This window comes from Gracilinanus agilis, chromosome 1 (assembly GCF_016433145.1).
Source record: "Gracilinanus agilis isolate LMUSP501 chromosome 1, AgileGrace, whole genome shotgun sequence".
In the NCBI taxonomy this organism is placed as follows: Eukaryota; Metazoa; Chordata; class Mammalia; order Didelphimorphia; family Didelphidae; genus Gracilinanus; species Gracilinanus agilis.
Genome location: NC_058130.1, coordinates 178,834,361 through 178,856,113, shown reverse-complemented (window position 1 = coordinate 178,856,113; position 21,753 = coordinate 178,834,361). Strand labels below are relative to the sequence as shown.

The following is a 21,753-nucleotide window of genomic DNA, read 5'->3' as shown; positions in this document are numbered from 1 at the left end:
CACCTTTTTATGTGATTATTTAAAGTTTTGATTTCTTCATCTGAAAACTATCTATTCATGTCCCTTGACTATTTGTCAACTGGAAAATGGCTTGATTTCTTGTATATTTGACTTGGTTCCTTATAAATTTGAGAAATTAGACCTCTGTCAGAGATGTTTGTCATAAAAAAAATTTTCCCAATTTGTTGCTTCCCTTCTAATTTTAGTTGCTTGTACAAAACATTTTTAATTTAATATAATCAAAATTATTCATTTTATATTTTGTAATGTTCTTATCTCTTATTTGGTCTTTTTTATTTTTTAGAAAAAATTTCCATGGTTACATGATTCATGTTCTTACTTTCCCTTCAGCCCCCCTTCAACCCTCCCCCCCATAGCCAACGCACACTTCCAATGGTTTTAACATGTGTCATCTATCAAGACCTATTTCCACATTATTGATAGTTTTATTGGTGTGATCATTTCAAGTCTACATCCCCAATCATGTCCACCCCAACCCATGCGTTCCTCTCTGAGATTAATTTCCACACATTCAGTACGTAGCTTATGTCTCCTCCATTAGAAGGTGAGCTCTGTGAAGACAGGTACTACTATCTTTCATATCTAGCACCTAGAGATCAAATATCTGCCATAGAGTAAAAGCTTAATCAATACTTATTATTATTTTTTTAATTTTAAACCCTTAACTTCTGTGTATTGACTTATAGGTGGAAGAGTGGTAAGGGTAGGCAATGGGGGTCAAGTGACTTGCCCAGGGTCACACAGCTGGGAAGTGTCTGAGGCAGGATTTGAACCTAGGACCTCCCGTCTCTAGGCCTGGCTCTCAATCCACTGAGCTACTCAGCTGCCCCCAATCAATACTTATTTTAAGAAAACAAACCTTACCTTCTCTTAGAATCAATATGAAGTATTGGCTCCAAGACCAAAGAATTATGGTTAAGAGACTTGCCCAGGGTCACACAGGTAGGATGTGTCTGAGGCCAAATTTAACCCAGAACCTCCCATCTCTAGGTCTGGTGCTCTATTTACTGTGCTACCTCGGTGTGCCAATCAATACTTGTTAACTAATTTAGTGATAATGCAAATGTTCCCAATGAGGGAAAGTGATTTATAGAGATGAATAGGAAGACAAATAGCTCAGTGGCAAGTTGTAACTAGGATATAAGATGAAAATAATTTATCTTTGTTTATATGATAGCTTACATTTATAGTATTTTACAGTTTGCAAAGCATTTTCCTCAAAATCATCTCATGAAATAGGCAACACAAACATTATTATCCCCATTTTATAGTGAGGAAATGTTGACTAAGACATGTCATGTGGCTTACTTGACCAAGGCCAACTGACCAGTAAGCAGCATAGTTAGAGCTATGATCCCCTCATTCCCTATCTCAAGCTTTTCACTATACCACACAGTCTCTTAAAAACTCTCACATACAGCAGTATCTGATCTTTCACAGTTAGGGTGTAAACGACCATGCAGAATCAATTATTCTGACAGTCAATCAATCCTTTGAAGAAAATTAAGTAACTATTTCTCCATTAACCCAGCAAAAGCTTATGCATCATTTGTTGCAAGTAATAATCAATTACTTTGTCTTCTTTGAAGAATGTCTTAATGTGCTCATTTTCCCAGCATGCTAAGAAGTGCTGTAAGTAATAATATTTCAATGACCAAATATGGAACTAAAATGGAATAGCACCTTTTGTTCTATGACAACTCAAAACTTAAAAAATGAAGGGGAAAAAAAAAAGTTGTCTCTTCCAGAAAATATGTGAGAACTGCAAAAGATGATGCCATTTAAGACATTTATAATACATCCTTGGTGGCACAGTGGATAGAGTGCCAGGCCTGAAGTTAGGAAGATTCATCTCCCTGAGTTCAAATTTGGACTCAAGATACTGTATGACCCTGAGCCAGTCACTTAACCCTGTTTCCCTGAGTTTTCACCTGTAAAATGAACTGGATAAGGAAATGGCAAACCACTCCTGTAGTTTTGCCAAGAAAACTCCAAATGGGGTCATGAAGAGTCAAACATGACTGAAATGACTGAACAACAATACATCCTATATTTGTTTATAATATCTGAAAAAAGGCTGGCACAACCTAGGGAAGTTCTAATCTACTGGCCTGATCCTAGACTTAAAACTGCTGCATCCAATTCAGGGCAGCTGGCTGTTGACTTTCTAGTCTTTGCCTATTTCTTTCTCCAATCCACACTACACACAGTCTTGAGTCATTTTTCTCAGGAAATTCTTTAAGCATTTTGATACTCCCCTGATATTCTATACCCCTCATTCCTCTCTTTCCCACCAGTTACCACCAGGCCCTAGTTCCTTTTTTTTTAAACCCTTACCTTCTGTCTTGGAGTCAATAATGTATATTGGCTTCAAGGCAGAAGAGTAGTAAAGGCTATGCAATGGGGGTCAAGTGACTTGCCCAGGGTCACACAGCTGGGAAGTGTCTGAGGCCAGATTTGAACCTAGGGCCTCCCGTCTCTAGGCCTGGTTCTCAATCCACTGAGCTACCCAGTTGCTTTCCCTAGTTCCTTTTTCACGGTGGTAATTGATCTATCATTTATCAACTTTGGAGATCTTGAATCAGTAGTTAGTTCTACATGCTAAGAAATTTTACTAGAGCCACGCTTTGTGTTTTGGCATTGGCTCTGTGTTTAAAATTTTTTATTAATAACACAGATAAAAGTATATATATATATCCCATTTGTAGATGGCACAAAGCTGAGAGGGTCAGTTAACATACTAAATGACAAGTGAGGATTCAAAAAGGTTTTGGCAGACTTTAAGGCTTGGCCAAATCTAAGAAGTATACATTTAGCACAAATATAAAGTCATTGGTTAAAAAATCAGTTTCATAAATGCAAGTAACGGGAACAGATAGCAGCTATTTGAAAAAGATCTCAAGGTTTTAATAAACTGCAAGTTCAATATGAATCAACAGTGCCACAAGAAAGCCAAAGAAAGTGATTGCAATTTTAAACTTCATTCAGAACAGGACGGTGCCAAAAACCAGAGAGGTGACGATGCTTTACTTCACCCTAGTGGGAACACATTGGGAAAACACACTATGCTCAGTTTGGGGCACTTTACATTTTAAGAATACTGAAAATCTGGATGGCAACCAGAAGGGCAACCAAGATGATGAAGTGTCTCAAAGTCAGGCTACATGAGGATCAGTTGAAAGAATTGAAGATATTTAGTCTCGAGAAGAAAAGACTTGGGGAGAGGAAGAGAGTTGTAGAGATGCTATGTCTTCTTTATTTTGCCAAAGCACAGAATTAGGTGGAAGTTGTAAAGAGGAAAACTTGAAATGATATAAGGAAAAATTCTAATGATTAGTTTTAGTTAATTAGATTAATGGACTGCTTAGAGAACTGTAGTGGCTTCCTCTTCAATGGATTACTATTTGTTAAGTATATTACAGGTGAGATTTTTTTTCTGGCATAGATTGAATTAGATCATCTTTAAGAACCCTTCCAATTTTGAAAACCTATAAAGCTTATGAATTCCATAAGCCATATTAACATTATTTTAACCTTTTATAATTCTACGTATAATTACAAATAAATTAATTCTTGAAATATGGGCCCACTTTCTCCTTTATTACACTTCTAAAAGAAACATCTGTAGGATTTTTAAATGTACAAGATCATAGACTTTAGAGCTGGAATAAAAATAGAATTTGTATAGTACTTTTTTTAGGTTTGTAAAGCACTTTATGTGTTATCTCATTTGATTAATATAAATTATATCATACCCATTTAATAAAGTGATACAAAATTTGTCACTAAGAACTAGAAATGGCTCATGTTTATAATACACAGTGGCTGTACATCTTCAGATTCGACTCTCAGGAATTCTGTATTTGCATAATATATTGCATAATTTCCTTTTTTAAAAACACTGTAAACAAGTTGCTTAATTCAGTAAAGAGCCAAAATGGGAAACTGGAAATTTCCTAGAAAATATTTAAATACTACAACAGCTTGTTGTAAAACCCTAGGGTCAGTAGATATACTTTAGCAGATTAAATTACTTCTGATAAATTTATACTTTATTTAACTCCTTTCTTTCTTTCACTCAATTTCCTATGTAATACTTAATGTTATCTAGCTGGTCAATAATTAGTTTGCCCTCCAAATTTCAACCTCATTCTGATTACTCTTTTGTTATGTCCTTTTAAAACACAAATAATTATAGTCTAATAACTTGCTTTATTTTCTATTTGTACTCTGATTCTTCACATAGAGATGTCATATCAGTGAAGCTGGAATCCCCATGACAGTGAACATACCTTTTAATGACACTGCATCATCTCTCAGTGACTTTTGGAGGAATAGGGCCATAGTGGCTGTTAACTTGAAGACAGAATATAAAGCTCACAAGAATAATAGCCCCAGAGGGTAGTTTTCTACTTGAGATAGACTCCTGTTACCCAGTGAGGAACTTGGGAAGAAATAACTTAAAAAAGACAATTTCTAGTGCCTTCCCTCTGTAAATTACCTTGCATTCTCTTGCACTTGATGCACATATGTTTATCCATGACATAACCATTTCCTTGGCAGAACTAAGGTTCTTTGAAAACAGAAACTATTTCATGTTTATCTGTGTTCCCAGTGCCTGCCATAGTGGCTGGCATATAAGAGGTGCTTAATAAATTCTTGTTGATAGACTGAATAAAGATACACATATATAGAGAGAATATAGAATATGGTGATAAAATTTTTGTGAATTTTCATCTCATCTTCACTTAAGAAAACCTCTAATTGAGAGTAGTTAGGTGGCATAGTGGATAGAGTACCAGGCCTGGATACAGGAGGTCCTGGGTTCAAATATGACCTCAAACTCTTCTTAAATGGGTGGTCTTGGGCAAATCACTTAACCTTGTTTGCCTAGCCCTTTGTCCTTCTGTCTTGAGAGTTGTTAGCAGGACAGAAAGCAAGGGTTAAAAAAAAAAAAAAAAAGAAATCCTCTAATTAAAGCAATTCACTTTTCTTTTTGGTTTTATAGGCTTATTTTAGGTGCTCTATGGATACAGATGGCTAGAATTCTTCAGAGATCCATTTTACATAACTCGAGTTCAAAATTCATAGCTTGACATTCACGGTGTTTTCACTTTCACCCTATATTACCTATTCAGCTTTATGTCTTGCCCTTGTTTTCTAGTCAGACTAATCAGGAAATGACTACATTGTAAAGACAATTCCCACCCTCTTCAAACTGCACGTGCTGTTGTCTTTCCCTTGAATGCTGCATTTACTGAGCTCTTACTTTGTGCAAAGCACTAATAAAAAAAAGTTAATAATCTTATGCTTCCTTCATCCCCTAAAAAAACCACTAACCTATTTCCAACAAACTTTGTGTTTTAAACCTAATTCTAAGCAATCCTTTTCTTAATTTTAATTCCTCAAATAGTAACCAGTTTTGGAGTAAATGGTAACACATTTAGTTATATGTTATTTTAGAATGCTTGGTCTCCTGACTTCATTGCCTATTCACCTTAAAAGGTAAGAACCACATTTTTCACTTTCCTAATGTTCCCATTGCATAAGTATTGAATTGAAGATATGGTGAGTGCATAGTAAGTGTGGAATTACATGGATGATCAGAAAGAAATTAATAGTATTTATAGGCACATGCATACACACACAAACACATGCACAGAATCCATATCTAAATATTTAACAATAGGATAACCAATTTTTAAAACAAACTTCTGAGAAGAGAACACATTGAATAAACTCTCCTACTTGAGGCTACAGAGTAAATGTAAATATGATTATTCAGTATTTCTCAAATATTACAAAGTAAATATAAGAGACTTTTGGTCAAGAACAATATAACTGAACTTAAATGAAAGATATATACTATTATAGAGTAAATTATCTGTTTTATATTCAAAATCTCTGTACTACAACTTAATGATAATATGCTTCTGATGACATAAGAAAACATGAAATTGTATAATCTATATTTATATATTATGTGACATATGTCAATTCTGATAAATACAAATAACAATGCTACAAAAATATGTAACTACATAATACATTTATAGTTTACTAAACTGTAATTTATGCCATTAGTTAATATAAGATTACATCTTAATGAGATAATGCTAAGTACAATATTATAATATTGCTGCCATTCATTTGCAAACCAGTCATTGCTTACAACACATGCTTTTTTCAGTCATATAAAATCCCTGTAGACAATCTTTTATATTTTTTTGTTCATTTATTTTTAAAATAATTAAATAAAATGTAAATTTTCATACACTTCAGAGAGAAAGCAATCATCTTTATTGGAGAGAGATGTAATGGAGCAATTGTATTTTTTTAGATAATGGTTATTTGGGTAAGTCATATTAATTCAGACCCTATTAATGTCAAATCTATAATGGACATCTGAGAAGTACACAGTTACAAACATTTGCTATGATAACTATAACGAATTTATATTTATGCAATAAAGCTATTGTCCTTAAACTCTTCTGGGCAACATTTGGTTAGCATCAAACAAGTCACTGTAAATTTAAACAAAATTTTCTTTGTAAAAGTATTTTATGATTCCTACTTTTCATAATCATTTCTATTGACCCTCTTGATAATCAGTTGGAATTAGGAAGGAATGATTATACTAACAAATGAATAAAACAGAGAAAAAACTCCAGGGGGCAGTTAATGGGACTATTCAGTCAGGAAGACCTGAGTTCAATCTTGGTCCCAGACATTTATGAGCTGTGTAAGCCTGGACAAACTACTTGACTTCGGTCTGCTTTGGTTTCCTCATCTGTAAAATGGGGATAATAATGGCATCTTTCTGTCAAGAGTTATTAGAAGGATAGAACGACATAATATTTAGGCTTTTCGCACTTTACTAAAATGTATATATAATGTAAAACTTTTCTCAGGCATCTTTCATGCTGAAATCATCAATACTGCTAAGATTTCACTGGGTCAATTCTAGGTGTAAAAATGGTCTTATGGCAAGCAAAAGTTTGTAAGGTTTTTGTCTTAAAAATCTGTATAAGTAAAATGCACATGAAAACAATATTTAAAAACAGTCTAAAACTAGTGCAGCTTCACCCTCTCACCTCCAAAGACTGAATAAGACAATTCAGAGAACTGGGTTACTAATGGTTCTTACCAGGGCCACCTCAACCGAGAAAAATTTAATAGTATATGGATTGAGGATATCCATCCACACTTGTCAAAATAAAGGATTTTTAAAAAATTAGTTTCAATCAGAAATTAAAATCCAGATATGCTAGCCTTGAGAGCAGGTCATTGTCTACTCAGAATTTAAGAACAGCACAATTTCAGGATAGGAAAATGTACTCAATAGAACCACCAAACAGCTTTTCCTGTGTAATGAATGACATAAAGGCAGCATGACCTAATGTTCTAGAACTACTTGACCTGGAAAAATTGAAAGCTTTGGCAACATTCAATCGTGGTTATTCAACAAAATAAACAGAAATGAGAAATGTGTCACCTTGTAGGAAACTTAGCAAGTTAACCCACAATTAAACCAATTAGGAAAAGACCAATTAGATGACATAAAGAAGATTGATAAGTCTTCAATTGTCAAGAAGTTTCTTATGGTCTTCTTGCAAATAAGCATAAAATACTTCTAAGTTCACTAATCTTTGAAGAAAATGCAATCTATTATTTTCACATCCAACTATATGTAAAAAACTGCCATTCACTTGAGGATAAGCAGCTATTTTCAGGGCTGCTTTAAATTAGTCTATTTTATTTATCTCGCTTTACTCAGACTGGACATAATGCTGACAGTTTACAGATACTCTAGAGAGACTAAAGTTCATAGTGCCAACATAAAGGCAAATAGCTAGCATGATGCTAATGAACTGAGTGTGCTCCCTCAACCTTTTGGGTTTTTAAAAATTAGTTTGAAAACAGGGCCTTGAATTTACCAGCAAGCCTCTGACTGACTGTCCTCAGAGGTTCTCGGAATATACTACTGGGTACACCCATAGAGTAATAGCTTTAGCTATAAAAGTCTGTACTACCTTCTTTTAAAAAAATGATTTTTTTTACATCACCTTCATTTCCCAATATAGATTGTTTCCCTTTCTGTTCCAAAGAACTATCTCTTATCATAAAGAATAAAAAAGAGAAAAAAAAAAGTCAGTTCTGCAAAACAAACCAATAAATCAACCAAGTTATCAGATTGTTTACTGTCTCAAGGAGAGATGAGAGGGAGAGATTTTGGAACTCAATTTTTTTTTTAAATGTTAAAAATTGCTTTTTACACATACTTTGGGGAAAAATAAAACAGTATTTTAAAAGAAGATTATTACTATGAATATTTTGGTAAATATGGGGTCTTCTTTTATATCATCAACCTTGTATATGTATATGTCTAATAGTGGGAGCTTTGAATCAAAGATTATAGTTACTTTGGTCACTTTTTAAGCATACTTGCTTTCCTGTGTTATGATACCTAATGCATTAAGGATTTCAGTAAATGAACAAATGAAAGGATTGTCTAAGAAAAAGAAACCAATGGATATAGCTAGGACTTCAAAAAATGTTTCCAAACATCAAATTTGAATTCATAATTAACAAACACACACACACACCATGCAGCTAATGGGAGTATTAAAATGCATTTATAGAAGCACTGAAATAAATGAATAACTGGCAAACAGTCACAGACTGATTATGTAATTAAATCCTTCATGTACAGGAATTCATGAGTGTTGTGATATATTTGCTTAAAGCTGTGAATTTAAATTACTTCAGTGGATCTGTGATAAACTGATTGGATAATGGAAAGAGTGGTGGGTTTGAAGTCAAAGAACTTAGGTTCTAATTCAACCCCAGCCACTTATTATGTGACCTTAGGCGAGTTACTTAATCTCTCTAGGCTAGTTTCTTCATCTGTAAAATGAAGGGGCTGGCCTACCCAGGCTTGAAGGCTTTTATGGATCTCTAAAATCCTATGGTGTGGCAGTACACTTCAGGCATGCCTTTTTATCCTTTGTGATGCCTGTCTATGTTCTCCTAAAGCTTTTCCACAGAGGATCTATTTAATATGTTGGAAGCTGAATTCTGGATCTTTTAATTTTTTGTAAACTCCAATGAAGCATCAGGCTATCCATCTGATATCCCTGCTATAACTATGTGATTGATCTATCTCTCTAAGCATACATAGGTTGGATGATCTTTTTTATACCATTTCTTGCAAAGAAAAAAATCATCTATGGTAGAAGGCTAGTGATTATTTGTGCCTACCATGTGTCACTTCATTGCTTTTAAGGTCAACAGTGATTCTGATTCTTCTGAAATATTGTCCCCCAAGAGTCATAGCCATATCACCAAAAGAAAACTGGCATCAAAAAGATGAGTGCTTATTGTAGGGAACAACTTGGAATTCTTGAAAGCCCTAATCTATTTTTCCAATGCAATCTAGCCTACTCTCTTTCTTTTATTCAATTCTGGGTTCTAGCTCATTGTACATTTGTATTTTCTGTCCATGACAAATATACTGGTAGACTAATTTGACCCATCCATTTGAAAGCCACAGACTGAGAAATAAATATTCTTCAGTCACTTAATTCTTTGTATGATTGTTGGACTGATCTCTTCTGAATGGACTGGTATTTGATTTAAAAGGGCCTGTACTATTCTGGGGCTCTTTATGCTATTTGCACACTGCCAATTGTAAATAGTTATTTATCTTAGAAAGGCCAACCATTCCACATATATCCTTGATTGCATACCTTTCCGACCTTTTCCAGGTGGCTACCTCCACAATAACCCTTCATACTCTTCTTTATACTCATTCTTTTCTGATATAATCAATCCTTCCCTCTTACCAAGAAACATATCCAACTCTCCCCATCTTTAAAAAAAAAAATGAGACTCTACCATCTTCTCAACTCACGGTCCAAAACCAAACACCTAGAAAAAGCTGTCCATTCTATTTCGTCCTCCCCTTTCTCTCTCCTGAACTTCTTAAACTTTGGCACTATAACTTCTAATTTCGTTATTCAACAGAAATGGCTCTTTCCAAAGTTATCCAAATCTGATGGCCTCTTCATGTTTCTCATCCTTTCTCACTGCAGTATTTGATACTATTGACCACCCTCTCCTCCCAGATATCTCCTTTTCTGGATTTTTTTGTAATACTATTCTCTTGTTCCCCCTTTCTAGTAACTTCTCATTCTCTCCTTTGCTAGTTCCATATCATGCTTCCTAATTATAGCTGCTCCCAAAGAGTCCTTTTATATTATCTTTCTTTTAAGTGGTTTGCTCAGAGTCACATAGCTAGGAAGTATCTGAGGCTGGATTTGAATTTGGGTCCTCACTCCAGGCTTGGTACTTTGTCCACTATGCTACCTGGCTGCCCCTATTATTTTTTTATGAGAGAGAGAGATAGAGAGATAGAGAGATAGATAGAGAGTGAGTGAGTGTGTGTGTGTTTCTGTTTTTGGCAATATGGTGAAGCCTATAGATTCTTGCTAAGAATAATGTTTTTAAATACATAAAATAGAAAGAATCACAAAGAAAACAAATTATGAGATAGTTATCAATTTTAAAAAATTGAGCTAACAGATCCCAGGTTTAGAACCCTGACTCTATACTCTCTTCTTTGTTGACTTCATCAGCTTTTATGGGTTTATTATCTCTATGAAGTTGATGCTGAGCTCCAGTCCTATATCTCTACCTGTTTAATGGACATTTCAAACTGTATGTCCCATAATCTTATCAAACTCAATTCAAAATCAGAATTCATTATTTGCCCTCTATCCCCATCAAATCTAGCCCTTTCCCTAACTTTTCTCTTTTTGTTAAAGACAAGACCATCATTTCAGTCACACAGATTTGTAACGTCAGTCATTCCTGACTCCTTTATCCTATCCCACATATTCAGTCAGTTGCCAATTTTTTTTTTTTTACCTCTATAACATCCTTTGCATTTGTCTTTTTTAGCTTTACTCTTAATTCTAGTATTCATTGCCTCTCCTGGACTTTTGTAATAGCATTCCATTTAATCATGTCTTTGTCCTGTCCAATGTATTGTTCAAATTTATGCTTTTTGCACACTGCCAATTGTAAATAGTTATTTATCTCAGAAAGGCCAACCATTCCACATATATCCTTGATTGCATACCTTTCCAACCTTCTCCAGGTGGCTACCTCCACAGTAACCCCTCATAGTTCAAGTTTGACCACATCAACTTAATAAAATCCAATCATTTTAGGATCAAGTGTAATGGATGCACTCCTTCCTCACCTTTACTTTTTAGAATCTCTTATTACCTTAAAAAGTCTGCTCAAGCACCACATACTACTAGGCAATGTCTTTCCTGATTTTTCTGAGCTACTGATGCCCTCTATGCAAAAAAGTTTTCCTTGCATTTATCTTGCATGCATGCATGCAAATGTGTATACAAACATACATGTTGTTTCTTCTGATATAAGTTCTTTGAGGCAAGGAATATTTCATTTTTGTCTTTGTTATCCAACATCTGCACAATGTCTTATATGCAGTAGGTACTTAATAAATGTCTGCTGCCTGATTTCTGTGAGTGTTTTAAATAAGTAATATCATATGAGTGTAATATGTGAATGAAAGCCAATTTGCTGAAAAATTGTTCTCAGGTGGCACTTTGTTCTTATGAATAAAATGCTTTTTTCTAAACATAAAAATCATAGGCTTTTATATTCTCTAGAATATATACATATGACCGTAAAGAAATGGTTTGCAATAGAAAATTATTTGTGATAGCTTGTTTATTTCAATTTTGAGCAAGGATATCCTCAATGCATATAAAAATGATTTTCATAAAGATTCTATAGAGATAGGGGCAGCTAGGTAGCTAAGTGGATTGAGAGCCAGGCTCAGAGATGAGAGGTCCTGGGTTCAAATCAGGCCTCAGATACTTCCTAGCTGTGTGATCCTGGGCAAGTCACTTAACGCCCATTGCCTAGCCCTTATCACTCTTTTGCCTTAGAACCAAAAAATACAATTTTGATTCTAAGATGGAAGGTAAGGGTTAAAAAAAAAAAGATTCTATAGAGATAAAAAAGGACTATGGGTATTTTCCCATTTTTCAGATATACTGAAAATAGAATCCTCAATGCTTTTAAAATGGTGTCATCGGGGCAGCTGGGTAGCTCAGCGGATTGAGAGTCAGGCCTAGAGATGGGAGGTCCTAGGTTCAAATCTGGCCTCAGACACTTCCCAGCTGTGTGACCCTGGGTAAGTCACTTGACCCCCATTGCCCACCTTTACCACTCTTCCACCAAGGAGCCAATACACAGAAGTTAAGGGTTTAAAAAAAATAAAAAATAAAATTGTGTCACCTTCAGTAGGAGTTTCTTTTATATGTACATGATTTTGTTCATTTTCTTGTGCATTGTCTTTACTTCCCTAATTAGCACATTGGGGAGCAAGATATTGAGTCCAAATGTAGCAGTTCCATTGTTATAAATTATAAAAATAGGAAGATTTCATTTAAGAATATCCATTCATCATCCTCTTATCAGTCTCATTTGTAAATGCTCTTGGGATGATCTGGGCATATAAAGATGGGTCTAACTCCAAACTTTCTGCAGAACTGATTCGCCCTTTTCTGAGTTTTCACATTTTATGAAGCAATACTTTCACTATTTCCTCTGCAATGTGTTACAAATGATTTTACATTTTAACCTGATATTCCTTAGATTTCAAGTGTCTCTGCTTTGCAAGGAGATCAAGTGCTTATTAGCTGTCCTGAAGTAACTGTTGGCCTCTTTTCTGTGGGGATTACAAGTCAAATTTTCTGGAAGAAATGGTGACAATCAGCTTTGGTGTCTTTTTCTTTATCTATTTTCCATTTTTCATTAGGAAGAGTTTGTTAAATATGTCATCTTGGAGTTGTAATTGCTCAGTGTCACTTCCTTATGCTTATCGTTTCTTCCATTTTGGTGTTGATCTTGATCACACTCTAGTTTATATTGTGAATGCCCAAAGATAGCTGATTCAAAAATGACTCCCATCCCAGTAAACTAGTCTGTAAAACAGAGTTCATTTTTCATAATATTGTGTGGGGCTCATCACATCTAGCATTTTTAACTCTCTTCTGAAGAAATTTAGGATGAGATTTCAACATTAGGTATTTTCCATTTCTTCATTGTGAATCATATTTTCCAATAAAGTTTTTGCTATCTTTTCCTTTGTCTTTGTCACTATGCATTATTTATTTGATTTGCTTTAGAACAGTGGTTCCCAAACTTTTTTGGCCTACTGCCCCCTTTCCAGGAAAAATACTACTTAGCGCCCCTGGAAATTAATTTAAAAATTTTTTAATAGGAAAGATAAATGCACCTGTGGCCATCACTGCCCCCCTGGATCGCTGCAGCACCCACTTTGGGAATCACTGCTTTAGAACAATGGTTTCTAACCTATTTTGATCACAAGTCTCTATTAAAATTTTTTTTGAGTAGGTATTCTTAGAGTATTGATTTGTAAACTACATGTAATACTGCATTAATGAATTATGTACATCATAAGACATATAAAACAGAAGTTTTTGAAGGATAAATATTATTTTAAAATATTTAATTTTATTCAATTTTATTATAAATTTATTTAATACTCATCTAAACTTCCTTATTAAATTATTAATTTTGAGAGTAATATGATCAAATGTTTTAGTTATTTAAATTTTGGTTTAATGTTATATGACAACAATTTGAAGATCTAGTTCTAATTTCAGTTTATTTCAATGACTGTTTTAATGACAGTTTTAATGACTGTCATTGCTGGAAAAGATACTTCACAAATATCCATGGATATATATGAAAGAAATGCATCACTGGCTTTATGTATTAAATCATGATCTTTACTTTTGACTTATTCATCAAGTATGCAAAAATTTGTTGAGATTTGTCAAGTAAATTTTCATCTTTCATGATGTCAATTGCAATTTCAAAGTAATCAGAAGTTGCTACATTTGTATAGTTTTAACAATGGGTTCAAAACCCACTGAAACATATTGGAAGATTTTAAAATACATTAGAAAATTCTGTTCCTAAATTCTTAAGTGTGCAGATGTGTTGAGTTTTTAATAGATGATAAAAGTATATCATTTTTCAGCAACAAGATCCTAGTTTTTGAATGTCGTGCTATTATGGCTTCCTACTACCATTAGCAAACTGGTCATAATACAAGTACACTTAGGATGAGGTTTTTCATTTATGAAAGCAGATATAAATTTATATTTCAAATAATCCAAGTTCATGTTAATTGTTTCCACGGCACTATCTACCCATCTCATTCACTGCTGTCCCTGTCTCCTTTTGCCTTCATTTTTTTCAACATCAGAGTTTTTTCCAATGAGTCCTATTTTCTTATCATCTAGCCAAAATATTTAAGCTTCAGTTTCAGTGTCTGTTATTCCAATAAGTAGTCTAAATTAATTTCTTTAAGATCAATTGTTTTGATCTTCCTGCCATCCAAGGGACTCTCAAAAGTCTTCTCCAGCACTCCAATTCTAAAGCATCAATTGTGTGGTGCTCAGCTCTCTTTACAATCCAACTCTCACAGCTATATATTACTTCTGGAAAAGCCATAGCTCTGACTATATAACCCTTTGTTGGCAAGATGATGTCTTTTCTGTCCAGATTTGCCATAGCTTTCCTTTCAAGAAGCAAAAGTTTTTCTAAATTTCATGGCTCTCGGGGGCAGCTGGGTAGCTCAGTGGATTGAGAGCCAGGCCTGGAGACAGGAGGTCCTAGGTTCAAATCCGGCCTCAGACACTTCCCAGCTGTGTGACCCTGGGCAAGTCACTTGACCCCCATTGCCCACCCTTATCAATCTTCCACCTATAAGTCAATACACAGAAGTTAAAGGGTTTAAAATTAAAAAAAAAAAAAAAAAGAAAGCATAAATTTCATGGCTCTGGTAGTCATCTGTAGTGATCTTTGAGCCCAAGAATATAAAATCTGACATTATTCTATTTCTTCTCCCTTTATTTGGCAGGAAGGGATGGAACCAGTTGCCAATGAATTTAGTCTTTTAAATTTTAAGCTTCAAGCCAGCTTTTACACCTACCTCTTCTTTCACTCTCATCAAGAGGGTTCTTAATTTTTCTTCAGTTTCTGTCATTAGTGTTATTTTCTGAATATTTAAGATTATTGATATTTGCCCTAACTACTGAATTGTCCATCTGGCATTTCCCATGATGCATTCTGCATATAAATTAAATAAAGTGACATACAGCTGTGTCATATTCCTTTCTCAATCTTAGACCAATCAGTTGTTTCATGTTTAGTTTCTAACTGTTGCTTCTTGACCTGCACATAGGTTCTGCAGAAGACAAGTAAGATAATCTGGTAGTCCCATCTCTCTGAGGACTTGCTACACTTTGTGCAATGCACATTAGTCAAAGGCTTTCGTGTAGTCAATGAAGCAGAGGTAGATTTTTTCTTTTTTGGAATTCTCTTGTTTTTTTCTATAATCCAGTAACTGTTGGCAATTTTGCTACTAGTCCCTCTGCTTCTTTGAAAACCAGCCTGTACTTCTGGTAATTCTCAGATTCTCATATTGCTGAAGCCTAGCTTGCAGAAGCTTAAGCATCACTTTGCTGGCATTTGAAGTAAGTGCAATTGCTTGTTATTTGAACATTCTTTAGCATTGTCATTCTTTATGATTGAGATGTAAATGAATCTTTTCCAATCCAGGGGCCACTGTGGAGTTTTCCAAATTTGCTGGCGTATTGAGTACAGCACTTTAACAGCATCATCTTTTAGGATTTAGAATAGCTCAGCTGAAATCCCATCACCTCCTCTAGCTTTATTGCTAGTACTGTTTTCTTGGCCCACTTGACTTCATTGTCTAGGATGTATGGCTCTAGATCAGTAACCACACCACTGCGGTTATAACTTGTTATGTTTAAGATCTTTCTTATATAGTACTTTTGTATATTCTTGCTATCTTTTCTTAATGTCTTCTACTTCTGTTAAGCCCCTACTATTTTTGTCATTTACTATGCTCATTTTTTGCACAAAGCATTCCCTTGATATCTCTAATTTTCCAGAAGAGATTTCTTGTTTTTCTCCTATTGTTTTCTTCTATTTATTAATTGATGCAGTTGTCATTATTGTAGTCCTAGTGCAGTGATGGCAAACCTACGGCACAGATGCCGAAGATAGCACACAGAGCACTCTCTGTGGGCACGTGGCTCCCCGTCTCCCCCCAGTTAATTACTAGAAAGGCAAAGGAACTTGGGCAAAGTTGTTCCCCTCCCCCTCTCTACCACACCTGATGACATTTTTTTCACATCCCCCACCCCTCTGCCCAGCAGCCCAATGAGAACTCACAGGGAGTAAGATGGGTGGCTCACAGCTCAGCTGGCCTGAGCACTCCCCTCCCCCATCTCTACACTTGCTGAGGACATTCCTCACTTCACCGGCCCCTCTGCCCAGCAGCACAATGGGAGAACTTCCTCCCTCCCCTGTGTGGGTTAAGAAGAGGGCAGGGTGCACCTGGCACTCAGGGGAGGCTAGGCATGGCACAAGGTCTCTTGGGGGTGGCGGGCACAGCACTCAGTCTGGGTGGGGCAGAGGCCCGGCACTGCGTCTCTAAAAGGCTTGCCATCAGTGTCCCAGTGCATGCTGTTTTCTTGATTCTGTTTATTTCATTCTACATCAGAGTTCATATCTTCCCTATGCTTCTCTGAATTCCACATATTGTTTCCTATGGAGCAAAACTATTTCACTAAATTCTTAAGTCACAATTTGTTTAGATATTCCCTTATAGGACCTTACTTTGCTTCTAGTTTTTTTTTTCTTTGTTATTACAAAAAATGTGGATATAAATATTTTGATACACATGGGATCTCCCTTTTATTCTCTGACCTTCTTAGGGCATCTGCTCAGAAAACACTACCTTTTTTAAACAGCATCAGTTAACAGGAATTTTCTTAATTATTATTTCTGCTCAAAACTATAAATAAAATATACTCCTCCCATAGGACATTTTGTAAATCTATTGTCTCATAACTTTACGTTAGAATCTATTATGAGGGTAGCTAGGTAGCTCAGTGGCTTGAGAGCCAAGTCTAGATATGGGAGGTCCAGGGTTCAAATCTGACCTCGGACACTTCCTAGCTGTGTGAACCAAGGCAAGTTACTTAACTCCCACTACCTAGCCTTTACTGCTTTTCTACCTTGGAATTAATACCCAGTATTGATTCTAAGAAGGAAGGTAAAGATTTTTTTAAAAAAGGAATTTATTATAGGATAATTATAATAATTATGAATAAGGAATAATAAAGTAAGACTTTAAGTGATATACTGAATATCACAGAATGAGATATGATACACTCAGAATCAAAATTCTTAGCTCAAGTTACAACTCATTTTTTTCTCAATGACTAATGTAGTCGATCATTTCCAATCCCTTTAGTTAAGATAAGCTAAGTATTTGAAATAGCATTTCTATTTTCCATAACATAACTGATCATTTTTTCTTTAAATCATTTACATTATGGATCTCAATCTTATAGACATGGTGGGGATTTTAAATAGAATGCCAAATAAAGATTTTGTGATGCTAACTGTTCACTGGGGCAGTAGGTAATGGAAAGACTGACAAATTTATTCTGGTTATGGTTACAGACACCACAGTGAGGAAATTAAAGACTCTACTACTCATAATTTAAAATGTGGCACTCGTTTTAAGAGGGCTGGGGAATACAAAAGGTTAAGTGGGTAATGATTTACCATACAACAGAGATCTTATCACAACTGAGCAGTTAATCACTGGTAGAAAGCTTTTTCCATCATAGAGAAAAGAAAACAAGTAAACCAGCACTTGAAATCTCCTACTACTTCTTTGTAACACTCCTTCATTCACAGATTTTTTGTTATTTAAATATATTTATATAAAATTCAATGAAATTATGTAAATCTAACTTTATATCTGAATTATATTATAAAATATACATAGATCTAGCAAGGAAAATAGGAGGCTGATTAGCAACCTGATTTTGGCAGAAAGGGGAGAAGCTCTCATGAGTACACTCAGTGACCATAGAAGGGAGGTCTGAGTTAGAACATTCTGAAAAAGGGAAACTTCTGATTTTGTTAAGGTATTTGTACATTTTAGCTGGGGTAACCTAAAGTCAGAGCACTGTGACTTCCTTGAATTCTATAAAGACTGCAAAATTTTACAATATTTTAAATTTTAATACAGTTTGATTTGAAATAACTACAAAAGAAGTCACAAAAAGCAAGCCTAGTAAGAACAGTCTGCTTATACATTAAGTCACAAATGAACTTTTGAATAACGGTTCTTAGCTGCTCAAGATGAAAGACTCTTCTTCCATGGAACACTCACTAACCTTACACTCCAAACTCGACCCATGTTTTCACTGAACATGTAAGAAGGTAACCTTCAGACTGTCTACTGCAATAAGTGTTGCTGGAAACACTGGTGTATGTAGTTTGCGACATAATGATTATGGGTCTATGTAAATTTTCTGGAATACTTGACTCATAGCTTTCAATTTCACTTTGAACCTGCTATATACTCTGGATTTACCTTTCCCAAATGATTATGCAGTATAACTCTGTTTATAAAGTGACTAATTATTACATTGAATTGGATATAATATAGATCAAATCATGTCCTACAAAGGTAACAGTAATAGATAATGTAAGTATATTCCTATACAGTCTACTCTTTTATTTAAGCATATTTTAAAATAAGATGTCCCACCTAGTAGATGCTGGGAAATATCCAATAATTGTCCACACAAGTAAATTATCCAACACACATATGTCAAAAAGTTTTTGTTTGATTTTTAAATCAGTCTTGTGACTTTGCAGGAGTAGGGAACTTCTTTCTTTCTTTCCATCTCAGTAACAACTCTAAGACAGAAGGACCAGGACTAGGCAAACAGGGTTAAATGACTTGCCCAGGGTCATACATCTAGGAAGTACCTGAAGCCAGATTTTAACAAGTAGGTCTTTCCTCCTGGAGACCTAGCACACTAATCCACTGTTCCAAACTGCTCTGGAAACTCCTTTCAATGCAGAAGCTCTGTAATTTATAGTTTTTTGGGTCTAGTACAGAGCATTGAGAAGTTAAATTCCTTGTCCAGCAACACATGGACAACATGTGTCAGAACCAGGATTTGAATCCAGGTTTTCCTAAATACAAGGCTGGCCTCTCTGTTCATTATGCCAGATTGCTAAAATTAAAAAATTTACAGTCTGTAAGCAAAACCAAATTTGCTCAAATCATTACTTATAGAACATTGCAAATATAGACATGGTGTGACCATATCCAGACTTCACCCTAGGAATAATCTGCTTTTTTTGTAAAGTCTTTTAACAAAAACTTTTACTATCTAGATCAGTGATTCCCAAAGTGGGTGCTAACGCCCCCTGGTGGGTGCTGCAGCAATCCAGGGGAGTGGTGATGGCCATACTTTTTTTGTGTTACATTCTACTCTGAGTTCAATAAATAGTTTAATAATTTCCAAGGGGCGCTAAGTAATATTTTTTTCTGGAAAGGGGGGCGGTAGGCCAAAAAAGTTTGGGAACCACTGATCTAGATCAACAAAAAGCAGTCTATGCTGAAGTGCTATTTATTAGTTTGTTTCAGAAGCATACTAGTAATAGGGAATTTGGAAGAATAACATAGATGAAGCTTTTCTTCATAGGAAAACTGAGTAATTTCTAGTTAGGTCTCTGAATCTGTTTATGGCTTTGCTATTACAAATATGTTTATATTTTAATTTTGTATAAAAAGAATAGTATATTAATATATGAAGAAAGCATGTGTGTATCTGTGGGTGTGTATGTGACTAAAGATAAGTTATTTCACTTCTTCAACCCAATGACCCAGGCTTATAGATATGGTAATTCCTTTATAAATAACTGGCAACTTAGAAAAGAGAAGGATTTTTACTAAAATCTTCATGCAATTTTAATTTTAAACTTGAAATACAGGCCATCTTTCTTAATATTAGCTACCAGAAGATTTTGTGTGTATTTGTTTCTTTTAAACATATATGGTCCATTAATATGTGGAATTATAAAAGAAAAAAAGGAAAAGTGATCTCCTAATTTCACTGAGACAGTAGGCCAGAACTTTCAAAAAAAAAAAAAAGCAACCCAGAAAGCCAAATGCATAGAGTCTTGTTAAAATACTAAATTTGTTATATCATTAATCTCATCCAAGGGAGTTTTTTTCCCCCCAGAAAAAATTCAATATAACATGGTCTTATCTATAGCAGAGGCCCACAGCACAGACCCTGAAGGTAGTGTGATACTGGGAGACCACCATACTATTTAAGACAATTATTTTCATTACTCTTTTTTTTTGCATACATTTTTCACTACAAGAAAATTTTTGTTGGCCATAACTCTCAAAAAGAGACATGAAATAATATGTTTTTATCTTTTCAAAGTTAAGCATCAAATGCAGCTAGCTATATTCAAATGATCCAGTCTTAATTTTTCTAAAATTGGGAGTCCTTCATACAGCTTTTCTACCAGTTTGATAAAAAGTCTTATTCTTTCTTACACCAATTAATTTCAAAAGAAACAAATAATAGCTAGGTGACCCTGGACAAGTCACTTAACCCTCACTGCCTAGCCTTGACTTCTCTTCTGCCTTGAAACCAATACACAGTATAGATTCCAAGATGGAAGGTAAGGGTTAAAAAAAAAAAAGAAACAAATAAGAAAGCTTGAACATTTCTGGTACTATTTAAAAATAAACAGTGCATGTACAGATAATAAAAGAAAGTCTAAACACATTATTAGTGGCTTGTGATGGATAGTAGAGAGTTAAAAAGAACACAGCTGTGCACACTCTAAATGTGGATAAATGTTGCTAAAATCCGAATGGGATTCAATGATCTATCTTGATTACTAAAGAAATAGCAAAATTTTATGAAATTGAGGTCAGTAGTCTCTTATTCAAAGAGAATCTAGATAAGGGAATTTTGCTTAAAGGTTGACTCTAGGAATGAATTTTACCCAGTCATTTCTAATACAAAGATGTCATGTTATTCTTATACATTATCCTAAAACTTTGTCCTCTGCCTCAGAAGGAAGTTCTGCCATCTGATTTTAATGGAAGGTAGACTCTCATATAACACCATCTAGGAACACATCTCTGTGACTCAGTTATCATAAGTGACTGCAGCACTTCAGCCCAATTTGTCTCTACACTGGGTAACTCATTTGCTTAACAAAAGGGGAAAGGACAGAAATGGCAGTAGAGATACAAGTCAGACATTAGATAAACAATAATGTTTTGACCTCCTGACATAGTTAAAATAGTTAAAAGAAAAGTGAGAATTGGAAGCATTGACTATGATATTTGGTCAAATTTTACTCTAAAGATGCCACATGCTGATTTCTGCATTAGTAATATTAACTCAGTCTTCCAGTCTTTCTGGGGAATTTGATAACGAAGCAAAGCAAAAACTTTTAAGCTTTCTAAGCTTGACCACGTACTATGTACAAAATTTCTCAGGATAGTCAATTCCTTGATAGAAGCTGCCTAGAAAGCTCCTTTAAAGGTTTTATGTGATCATCAAATCCTTTTCTCAATAATCGCACAAAAAGACAAAAAGGATCCCAACAAAGATTACAAAGAACTGTCCTGATAAGGTGCTATGACAGGCATGATAATGCCATTAATATAAAACTTTACAAGCTCCAAATGGGCACAGGTTAACCTTACTCTAAACC

The 21,753-nt window shown here is 34.8% G+C and overlaps 1 protein-coding gene across 2 annotated transcripts in view; it reads right to left on the bottom strand.

Moving 5' to 3' along the window:
* The window catches only part of CLEC16A (C-type lectin domain containing 16A), a 220,957-nt gene that overhangs the window by 65,263 nt on the left and 133,941 nt on the right, over positions 1 to 21,753 (bottom strand). The window lies entirely within an intron of this gene.